Here is a 12,569-nt window from a genome sequence, read left to right as displayed (position 1 = left end):
AAATTGAATGCAGTGTCCACTATAATTTCAATACGCTGCTTCTCTTTGAATCACAGCACTTTCTTTTTATATTTGCAGCATGTTTTCATTAAATTCTGAATCACTCTAGTTCGAAAAAGTGTCTAACGAATTTCTTGAAATTGTTTTTGTCTCCGGGTAACAGATACTGTTTCTTTATCATGTTTTCTTTTCCTGGTATTTGAAATTGAAGTCTGCTTCTCTTTGCTTGAAAAATTCATCTTTTTGCTTTGTGTGATGTTATTTTCATTAAATGTTCCTAATATTTTTTTCAGAAATTGTCTAGTGTTTTTACCAGAAGAAACTGTTTGTGTAGTACTCTCATTTTGTTTCTAATTGAAAATCTTTCTTTTGCTCAAATAGATATTTTTTTCTCTTTGCTTTTTTCAGTTCTAGGCATTTTCAAATTTTAATCCAAACAAAATATTTTCTGAAAAAGAAAAAATAGATTCAATTATTTTTTACATCTGTTCAATATGTTAAAATAATAACATACAATTACATAAGTTCTACTGACGGCTTCCAGAGGCAGTGCTGCAACATGATGGAGCAGGGCAGGGGAGCAGGAGGATGACGGGTAGTGCCATAGAATATAGAGCAAATATTTATTGAATTATTTACATACACCTTTACAATTTATATGTAACTGCACTATCTTGTATTTGTCACCACTCCGCCGCACCCCACCACCCCAGAGCACTCCCTCTGCAACCCACCGCAAACAACTTTATATATAGTATTTTAAATTTTTTTAATCTATGTACTTAGGATGATATTATCAACTAAACGGCACACACAAAAATTACCATTATTACCCTAACAATTTTATCTACAACTTCATAAACATAATACTGCTCCCAGGGCTTTAAGTGTGGGGGGGGGGGGTCTTTGGGGGTCTGAGCACCGGCAAGTTATTTTTGGGGGCCTCGAAATGGGTTTCTATGGGGCTCTATTTTCCAGCCTCGCAAAGGCAGTCCGTTGTTTTTTTTCTTTCTTATTGGACTGCAGTGAGACTGTGAAAGCATGCACATTGCTCACTACTGAGTAGTGGAGACATCATGCCAGGTGAGTCACATTGTAGGAGAAGGGAAATCCTTTTAAGAGAGCCATTTTCTCACAGGATTTCTCTTCTGTTTTTGCAGGGCAGGAGCAATATCATCGTGGGGTGATTGGCAGAGAGGCCACCAGGAGCGCAATGCCCATTGCCCCGGACTCCCTGAGACAGCTTTCCGGGCGCACACACAGAGCTGTATCCGAGTACTACACATGTCTTCAAAAGACCATTTGCTTGTAAACGAGGCTCTGTTCTTTTTCCCCCCTTTTTGGAGCCCCTACATCTCCACTCTGCCTATTGATGAAAGAATTAGCCTCCCCCGAAATTTCGCTCTGGTGGTGCCTCTGGAGATGACCACAGGCAGCCAACTCCAGCATGAAACTGCTCTGACCTTTAACAGTGTTTTGTTTTAGTGCTAAGAAAACACACACTTTGCCTGGCTCACTTAGTTCTCACACCTCATCTTTAATATGACAAAAGTATTTTGGAATTACCTTTATATTCCTACACTGTGCTTCACATGGAAATATAGAAGTGCAGGTTGTCACCACCCCAAGTTAGCTGTCTGGTATACTCTCTCAAATGTAAGAACTACAGGTATTCAGTATCTGTCAGTCACAGCCATTTTAAAGCAGTGTTCCTATATAGAAATGGACAAAACGTTATGTTTCTAAATTAACATCTTACACTGAAAAGCTGCTTTACATTTCCTTCGCTGGATCAACCTTTGTTTAAAACACCACCAGAGAAGGGTGGTGAACTATGGTCCACAAAGAGCAACTCAAAGTTTTCTTGTTCTTTATCAGAATCATCTGCCTGTCAATGCTTATCACCAGCCTTTTAGGCCCCTTAAGAGGCTGGGTGGATGAGTATAATACGCGGTATTTAGGATTGGGCAGAGGGTGCACGGAAATAAGGACAGATAGTTGAATAAAGGGCAAGTGGTTGGATGGCCAGATGGATGAATGGATAGCTAGATGGATGAATGTATGGATGGATGGAAGGATGAATGGATGCATGGACCATTACTTAGGATAGACGGGTGGGCTGATAGATGCTTAGGATAAGTGCAGGGACAGATGTATGCATGCATGTAGGTAGGAATGTATGGATTAATGGAAAGATGGTTGGATGGCACAGTGCTTAGGATGGATGGATGGATGCAGGGCTTTAAGTGAGCCGGGTCTGAGCACTGGCAGTTATTTTCAGGGGGCCTCGAAACAGGTCTCTATCGGGCTCTATTTTCGGCCCCCGCAAAGGTAGCCAGTTTTCTTTTTTTTATTGGACTGCTGTGAGAGCATGCACATCGATGTGTGCATGCTCACTTTGCTCACTACTGAGAAGCGGAGACATCATGCTAGGCGAGCCAGGTTGTAGGAGGAAGGGAAATCCTTTAAAGAGTATGTTTTCTGAAGGTAGGATAATTGGAGGGGATTTTCTTAAGCACACAATGCTAGTTATCTTGATTTAGACCACACTCCTACTTGGATAGCCCACGCTCCTTTAAGACGTGTGCCCCGCCCTTCTTAGAGCACTAACAGTTTCTTCCCACTCAAAGCCCTGACTGCGCCATAGTAACAAAGAAATGGTCCAAGCTTCCATCTAAATCTACAATGGCACCAAGTTTCATAATTTTCCATCAATGCTGGCAGCCTTCTACCACAGTGCAAGAGTGTCTATCAGCACAAAGATTTGTTATCCACAGGAATGTTGTGTGATTTGAGAAGCTGTCTGCTGGAACACTCATCACCAAAAGGTGTTAAAACATGCAAATTTACAAGTAAAACATATACCATACCATAAATTGGTTCATAAATAGGCCCAGTGCCACTACACCACCCTCATCCCCATCCTTGCTTAACCTTACGAAATCAAAGAAAGAGCCCCAGCAAACCTGGTAGAGCCACTATAGCAATACAGGGACTTAATTTAAGGGTCTGCCGGAACGCTCAGCAACAAAAGGTATTAAAACATGACATTTCCAGATAAAACATATACCATACCATAGCCATATAGCGCTTTATAAATGGACCCAGTGGCACTACATCACCTTTGCTAGCTACACATGTGCAAGTTACAAATGTCCGTGTTACAATCAGCAACATACCCACCTCCCCCACCCCCACCCCTGCCCTAGCTTAACCTTACGAAATCAAACAACGAGCCCCAGAACTCCTGTTAGCGCAACCATAGCTATACATAGAAAAGGTATTAAAACCTGCAATTTTGCCAGTAAAAATACACCATACCGTAAGGCAGTTTATAAATAGTCCCAGTACCACTATTCCACCTCCACACCTGCCCTTACTTAACTTTATGCAATAAAACAAAGAGCCCCAGCAAACCTGGAAGCGCCACTATAGCCATACAGAGGCTTAATTTCAACAGATGTCTCCTGAAACGCTCATCATCAAAACGTATTAAAACATGCATATTTGCGGGTAAAACATATACCATGCCATAGGGCGCTTTTGGTCCCCGTGGTACTACATCATCTTTAGTAGCTAGACATCTGTATGTTACTAAACTCTATGTTTTAATCACCAACATACCCACCTCCGCCCTTCCCTACCCGCCCTTGCTCAACCATACAAAATCAAACAGAACCCCCCACCATTCCTAGTAGTGCCACTATACCCATACACAGGCATAATTTTAACAGGTGTCTGCAGGGACGCTTATCAGCAAAAAGTATTCAAACATGCAAACTGGCGGGTAAAACATAAACCATCCCATAGCACAGTTTATAAATAGGCCCAGTGGCACTACACCACCTTTACAAGCGAGACATCTGTATGTTACTAAAGCCGTTTAAACACTCTGTAGAGTGTATAGCAGGGGATAGGGAGAATAAACAAAGTTGTAATTCCCAAACTTTTGATATACTGTCCCTTTACTGTATGTATATTAAGGACATTAAATGGAATGAAAAAATGGACGAGTGTGTCAAAAGGGATAGTGAAGCTGAGCACTGGTAAAACCCGGACCACTTACACACCAACGTATATTCAGCACAGGGACACAGCCTGACAATTAGTATCACTTATAATCACATGTAGTTTACTAAAGTCAAGAAAGTCATACTGAAAACATATCGAACATTTTCATTTATTTTTTATCTCTCACACATTTATAAAACATCTCTTCTAAAGAAACACTCCCCAACCACTTCTATTTTATAAGAACAGACAATTTACTACCACATATTTTAGTATATCTACCTTTTATTATTCACTAGTCAGAAACTACCAAAACTATTAACTATACCCAAATGCAAACCCAAAACCATATTCATATTACATCTCAACCTATGATCAAATGATTCAAACTATGTGTACATATAAAAGGAACGTATCACTTTTACTATCTCCATCTCCTCTCCATGTAATCTCCAAACACTGTAGACAGCCTCACAGTACAACAACATACCTTGACTTATATTCAAATCTAACTCTCAGTGTCAAAAATGAGACCACAACCTGTCCACATAACATTTCTGGACTTACATTAATAACACATACATCTCCTATCCCCCCCTCCCCACTATTTCCTCAAAAAGTATCATTTGCAAACGTGGAACATTTTGTTTATCTCGCCTGAATACATTTGCAAACCCAAATTAACGCTGTTCCTCATTTTCAAAACCATACAGTCGTTTAAAGATGACAAACTATACTTCTTCTTTGTGAAGGATTCCTAAACATATATAAAGTACTTATTTAACAACAGGTCAAACTTTATTCATATTTTTAACCAATACGAAACACCACACTTTACAAACAGTATATTATTTTGAAATAAAAATACTTTGAAACTTAAAAATATCACCTCAAATACTTAATTACTACTACAGAACACATAACACACCTTGTTAATTTCTACCTCACCGTTGAAGTTGGTATGCAGATTTCAAATGTCACACACGCATGCAATTCTTTCTTTGTCACACAATACATGTAATGCACCGCTTTCATCAAGAATGGAACCAGCAATGGCACAATTTCTCTGTCGCTCCACATATAAATACATGTAAAGAACAAATCAGAATACTTGATTCCTTCATCGACATTCCAAAACTTATCTCCGTTGGTTATTTTTTAATTTTCCATATGAAAAGCTTCTTAATATTCCGCGCACATACAGGTCAGAAGTTCAACCTATTTTATCACCACACTTTCTGGAACATTCTACGACACCTGCAGGTTAAAAGTTCATAATTTTTTTAACGAAAGGTTTTCCCAGTATATTCTCGAACATTTAACAGCACCTACCGGTTAAAAGTTCACCATAGTTTTAAGTTCCAAATGTACCTTCCAAATGCAAGTAGCACATCTGGTTGAGCTGAGCACATTTCATCCTATCGTATGTACTCCACGTTTAGATTGCTCTTTATTAACCAATGACAAACATGCTTTTTCAAGCAACTAATATGGACACTAGTTTTTAGTACCCAATGCTTCTTATCTTCCAATCAATTATCATTTTCTGTGGGGAAAAAACTGATTTTTTCCCATCTTTAAACATATCTCTTACTCTACGAAGGAATTGCATGAGCTACAGACATCTTTCCTAACTTCTCAGCCATACCTTTAAAATGCTAGTGTGGATCGTAGGACATAGCTATGTTTTCTGGTGCAAGAGGTATGCAGAACAGAGACGTATTGACTTAGACCTAAGTTTACAAAATGTGGATATTAAATGGTTTGCACAGAGAGGATTTAAGTGGCACCAATTGTTGCCTTTGGTTAAAACCTGTTTGCATCTCTAACACCCTGACCTCATGATTGTGCACTTGTGGTGGAAACGACCTAAGCACTGGGGTAGGTTTGGAAATGCTAATGAAGGACACCTTTCGACAATTGATGTTGCTTTTGCCTCAAACTGTCTTTGTATATTACAATATATGCCAAAGACAGAAGTAGAAATGGTCAAACCAAATTTGTCCTCAGATTGGAAAATCTAAGAAGAATGTCAACAAAGCTGTGTCTGCATACCTCAGAGACCATAGAATGGGGTCGATCTACAACAACAACATATGTTTTTTATATGGCTAATATCAACAGAAGTGATGGAGTACACTTCACAGATCAAGGAAACAGAGTTTTTCTGAATAACCTGAACTTGTGTATCCACACCTACATGTAGCTCCAACTAATGAACACAAGGGCTCTTTTTAGAGCCACCCTATAACTGACAACTTAGGCCGCTATTTTAGGGTCAGGTAACGGCAACTCCCGGACCCTTGCCAAAATGTATTCTCCACACAGCTGTGGCGCAACGGCTGGTTCATCTGTCTTTGGAGAACATAGCTCTCGCTTTGATCACCGGCTCTAGCGACAGCTCAGGATAGCATCATGTGACTCTGGCAGTAGCTCCCTTAATTTCCACACAAGCCCCCAGTGCCTGCAGACCCGTACCAGTGAGTAGTTTGCACTTTACAAACACCGGATTGATTAAAAACGGCACAATTGAACTTCACACTCCCTCTGTAGCACCCCCCAATCACCCTACAGACGTCACACTGTTTAAAACAAAAGTTCCTCCTAGTACGTATGCACACATGCTGATACTACTTGGACAGGTGTGCCGCAGCAGGCAGAAATCATGAGTTCAGAGCACAGGGCTCACGGTTTAATCCCCTGCTTCGGCAGCAGCTCAGCTCAATACCATGTGACTCTGGGCAATAGCTCACTTAATAGCTCACATAATTTCCACACCGGCCTCAGGGGCCTTCAGACCCATAGGGGTGAGTAGTTTGCACTTTACAAATACTGGATTGATTTACCATTGCACTCCTGTATAACACCACCTAAGCACCATATACAAGCTACCGTGTTCCAAACAAAACTTCCTCCTACTACGTATGAAATATTGCTGACACCACTTGGACAGGTGTGGCACAGCACCCAGAGCGCATGACTTCACAGCATAGGACACACAGTTTGGGTACACGGTTTCATCCCCGAGTATAGCAGCAGATCAATTTAGCACCATGACATCCTAGGCAATAACTCACTTAATTTCCATACTCCACACTTTCGGGCCGGGAGGGGTCAGTAGTTCAGGGGCTGATCAGACCCATAGGAGTGAGAAGTTTGCACTTTACAAATACCAAATTGATTTGATACTTGCAAATTTACCTTTGCACTTCCTGTATAACACCCCCTAAGCACCATGCACAAGTTACAATGTCCGAAACAAAAGTTCCTTCGAGTAGGTATAACTACATGCTGACACTACATGGACAGATGTGCCACAGCAGCCAGAGCACATGACTTCACAGCATATGACTCACAGTTTGGACTCACGCTTTCATCCCCGGGTCCGGCAGCAGCTCAGCTTAGCAGCATGAGGCTCTAGACAATACCTCACATATTTTCCGTACCCCAGCACATTCAGACTAGTAGGGGTCAGTAGTTCGTCCTAGTAGGTATAAACACATGCTGACACTACTTCCACAGGTGTGGTGCAGCGGCCAAGGCACATGACTTCACAGCATAAGACACTGTTTGGGCTCACGCTTTAATCCCCGAGTCCCGCAGCAGCTCAACTTAGCAGCATCAGACTCTAGGCAATACCTCACTTAATTTCCATAGCCCAGCACTTTCAGACTGATAGGGATGATTAGTTCACTATGTACCCCCGTATAGTACACCTTAAATGCCCCACAGAGGTTACAGTGCTCCTACCCTCCTCTTTCCTACTTTTTCTGCCCTTTTTTCCCCTTACTCGCTTCAACAGAATCACAAAATGGCTGCCAATACTTCCTAGTTGCAACCTCTCACAGCTAATAAGCCGCAAGCTCATGCTTGTAACGCCTCAGCCAATCAGATGGCAGAATTCCCAAATATCGATATCTGTAAATTTCAATATTTCTCCAAAACTACTGAACAAATTTATACCAAATAAACAAAAGTGTGCTTTCTAAACCAAGACCCTTCTCTCTGCCAAATTTGGGGTAAATCCATTCACCCGTTCGACCTGTAGCCTTGTCTAAAGTTTCCTATGGACATTGCAGGGAGAAAACTTGTTTTGGGACCCCCTTTTTTCTCTGCCCCCTTGACAAATCACCCCCAAACTTTCAACATAGGAGCTGATATGAACAAAGAATTAGTTTGGAACATTTCATGAAGATTCATCAAACGACGCCAAAGCAAAATAAAAAATGCTCTTCCTATGGAAACTTGGTCCTAACTATAACTACCTACTGCCGATCGCCAGTAGGTAATATATATATATATATATATATATATATATATATATATATATATATATATACATTACCTACGAGGCCCCCCTCCCCAGTAAAATAAAAAAAACGAGGCAGAGCCCCGGGGATGGGGTCCTCGGGGCTAACACAAGCCTCAGGAGGGGGGGGCCACGCAGCCCCTCCTACTTTGAAAATATTTAAAATATATATATATATAGTGGCAATGGGAGGGGGGCCGCGCAGCCCCCTTCCATTTAAAAAAAGGAAAATTAACAAATTAGTGATCAGGCCCTCGGGGAAGGGGTCCACAGGGCTCAAAAATAGGAAAGGAAGAGGGGCCACAAAGTTCCCCTACTAAAAAACAAAATAAAAAAAAAGCCGGCATCACGTGGGAGGCCCCACCCCCTCCCAGCAACACTATGCCACATTTTAAGTTGGGGAATTAATTCCCTTACAATTCTGAGGGTCCTTGGGGGCCAACTTGCCCACCAGGTACCTCTAGTTAGCGCCACAGGGCTGCGTTGCAGAGAGGTGGTCTGAAGCCACACCCTTTATTACACCTCTCTGCAATGCAGCACTGTGGCGCTTACTGGAGGTACCTGGTGTGCTAGTTGGACCCCAGGGACCCTCAAGATTGAAGGGGACTTAAGCAGGTACCTGGTGGGCGAGGGGTCGCATTTGCACAGTGGTGATGGGAGGGGGCGGGGCCTAGTGTTACATGTGTGTACTAATGCAATCAGTCCACCAAAATCCAAGCAGTTATTAATTCACCATGCACTCTCCTTGCTGCACTCTAATCATCCAGTCACTACTAATGCACTCATGCAATGACCCATGCACTAACTCATACACTGCTACAATACCCTGAGCAGTACCCATGCAGTCCAGCTATTTCCCTGTCACTATCCATGCACTCCTCCAATCACCCAGCGAGCACCATGTACTTATCCAACCACTCTGCCAAAACCCAGGCACTTATACATTCACCATGCACTCACCTTGCAGTACTCTAATCTTCCAGTCAGTACCCATGTACTCATGGAGAGACCCAGGCACTAAGAAATGCACTGCTACGCCTGTGAACTACCCATGCAGACCTCTAACCACCTACACAGTACTGATTCACTCCTCCAATTACCCAGTTTGTACCCATGCACTCCAGAAATCCCTCTGTCACTACCCATGCACTTCTCCAATCACCCATCCAGCATCATGTACTTATCCAATCACTCCGCCAAAATCCAATCAGTTATAAAATCACCATGCACTCTCCTTGCAGCACTCTAATCATCCAGTCACTACCCATCTACTCATGCAATGACCCAGGCACTAACTCATGGCAAATACAGAGGAGGTCATGCTCATTACAGGGGAACCCCAACGCACAGTGTTCCCTAGTGTATTCTAAGTGTCTTTTAGCATAGCACTGGCTCCGGTCCTGATTAGTCAAAGTCAGTTACCACCAGTACCCATCACTAAAATGTTGGGGGCACTGACGACTTTCTGTTCCTTTGTTGGTTCTTTCTGGACATCTCTTGCTTCTTCCTGCACTTTTCTTCGTCTTTCTGGACTTCTGTTGCCTCTTTATGCATTTGTCTTGCTTCTTGCTGCACTTTCCTCTTTCTTCACATGTCCTAACTTTGTAGGCATAGTTAGAAATTAGCATTTAAAACACCATTTAAATTCACTAAAAAAACATAGGTTTCAGGCATGTTATAGTTAGAAATTAGCATTTAAAAAACCTTTGAAATTCACTGAAAAAACATAGGTTTCAGGCACATTATAGTTAGAAATTAGCACTTAAAAACCTTAGAAATTCACAGAAAAAACCATAGGTTTCAGGGGTGTTATCGTTAGTTGGACATTTCACTGGTACAAAACCATAGAAATTCCTCCGTTATAGTTAGTTCTGCTAACTATAACTCGCGCCCCCGCAATGCACTGCTGATGATGTAACATATTACATCATTTATGATATGGTAAGTGACATCACTGATGACATCACTGATGACAGAATTCACGTGAAAATCTGATCCACCTCCTCAAACTGTAATATAACTAACCCTGGGTGAAGTACTAGGCTACACTCGTGTAGTTTGTGAAGTTTGCGCTACTTTGCACTACGAAAATTGCACGTAGCACAGTGCAAACACGCATAGCAGTAATTTTTTGCTTGCTCGCGGTCGTCAACGTCAAGTTGGCGACCGCGAGCAAGCAAAATGAGATCCCGGTGAAACTTTTTCCTCGTTCGCGGTCAGGAACATCAAGTTGCCGATCGCCAGCGTGGAAAATAAATCTTCCAGTGAAATTCTCATCACGGGGAGGTCAGGTATCTCATTGCGAGTGGTCACGTATGCTCGTGACTGCTCGAAATGAGAAACTACCAGTCCGCATTGAGAAAGCTGCCACTCGAGTAGAAAGCTACTCGAGCGGCAGGAAACGACCACTTGCACTGTGCAAGATGCAGTTCGCACTGATTGCACAGTGTAGACAAGCATCCGGCACTGTGCAATCAGTGCGAACAACATTTTGCACAGTGCACTACGCAGTTCGTGCAGCTACGCGTAGCTCGCGTAGTGCGAAGTGCACTTTGCGTAGCTATGTGTAGCGCTACTACACGAACTACGCCCAGGATTAAATATAACCTTTGATACACCCACTGTACCAGTTACTACATACACACTAACTGATTCCTAAGTCTACATACACATCCACTCATTCACCCATAGAATCACTCATAGATGTAGTTACTCATCAATGCAACACTATCATAAGCACTCATAGATCTATACAGACACTCACATACCACCATTCAGCCAAAGTTACTCAAACACCTAGTCAGTCATGCAAAGAATCAATCACACTTCCATATAGTTATACACACACCACACCAGTTATTCAAACAGAAACAAATGCATTCTTACTCTTTCTACAATCACTGATACAAGTACACACTCATCCATGCAGCCACTCTCACAATCACTGACTCTCATGTATAGTCATTTATATACTTCAACTTTCACATACACTGCTTTTTATATATGTAGTTACTTGGACATGTAACATTGATCCATTCTTTTACCAACACACCATACACACACTCACACTCATACAGCTGTTTCCACATGCACTCTTGAACCTGTACACACAGTGAATCAACCACTCAAACATCTATGCACAGACTCACACACCTCCCACGCACACACACACACACACACACACACACACACACACACACACACACACACACACACACACCCAGGCACTCAATCAGATACTCAGACAACCAACCAATAACACATATAGATCCTCATTTAGCTACTCACCAACCCATGCAACCGCTTACACATCAACTGACAAACTAAACTGTGTGAATGTCTGTATCAATCACTAACCATGCATTCAGTAAGACACATGTAATCACTCACTTAAACAGTCAGTCACACACCTACTAAATCCTCCATCCAGACACTTATACACCCACTCATTCTGCAACACACCTTGGCATATATATAATACATATTTAAACTAAATAGAAACACACATTCACTGGATGATGTCATCAGTGATGTCATTTGAGATGTTAACAGTGATGTCATCAGTGATGTCACTGACCATGTCTTGAAAGATGTAATATGCGATGTCATCAGCAGTGCATTGTGGGGGCGCGAGTTATAGTTAGCAGAACTAACTATAACGGGGGGATTTCCATGGTTTTGTACGAGTGAAATATCCAACTAACTATAATGCCCCTGAACCTATGTTTTTTTCTAGTGAATATATATATATATATATATATATATATATATATATATGCTTAAAGACTTTGATAGAAAAACATACATTTGAGGTGAGCAGATCTAGAGTGTCGCTGGTGTTGAGAGTGCTCTAACAGGAGCTGCTTTCCACTTAAACTTGAGAACTACCCAGAGTTCTCTCTTTTTGCATAATTTATGCGTCACTCTATGCCTGAAAGGGTCTTGTTTATATATATATATATATATATATATATATATATATATACACATATATATATATATATATATGTATATATATACAAACAATCCTCGGATTACTTTTCACCAAAGAAACCGAGCCCGGATCCCTCAGCAGATGTTACTCTTCAATAAATACTACATCCTTCAACCTTGCTGTGTGATGTGATCAGCTTTATTAGAGGTTCCTATCTCTATCCTAATCTTTGACATACAGAGCCTGTTTAATAAAAAAAGGGGGACATTGTTTTTATGACCTGGCGCATGTTAGGGTAGAATATGTTAGTTTGGA

This window comes from Lissotriton helveticus, chromosome 4_1, assembly GCF_964261635.1.
Source record: "Lissotriton helveticus chromosome 4_1, aLisHel1.1, whole genome shotgun sequence".
In the NCBI taxonomy this organism is placed as follows: Eukaryota; Metazoa; Chordata; class Amphibia; order Caudata; family Salamandridae; genus Lissotriton; species Lissotriton helveticus.
Note: the sequence above shows the minus strand (reverse complement) of the source record.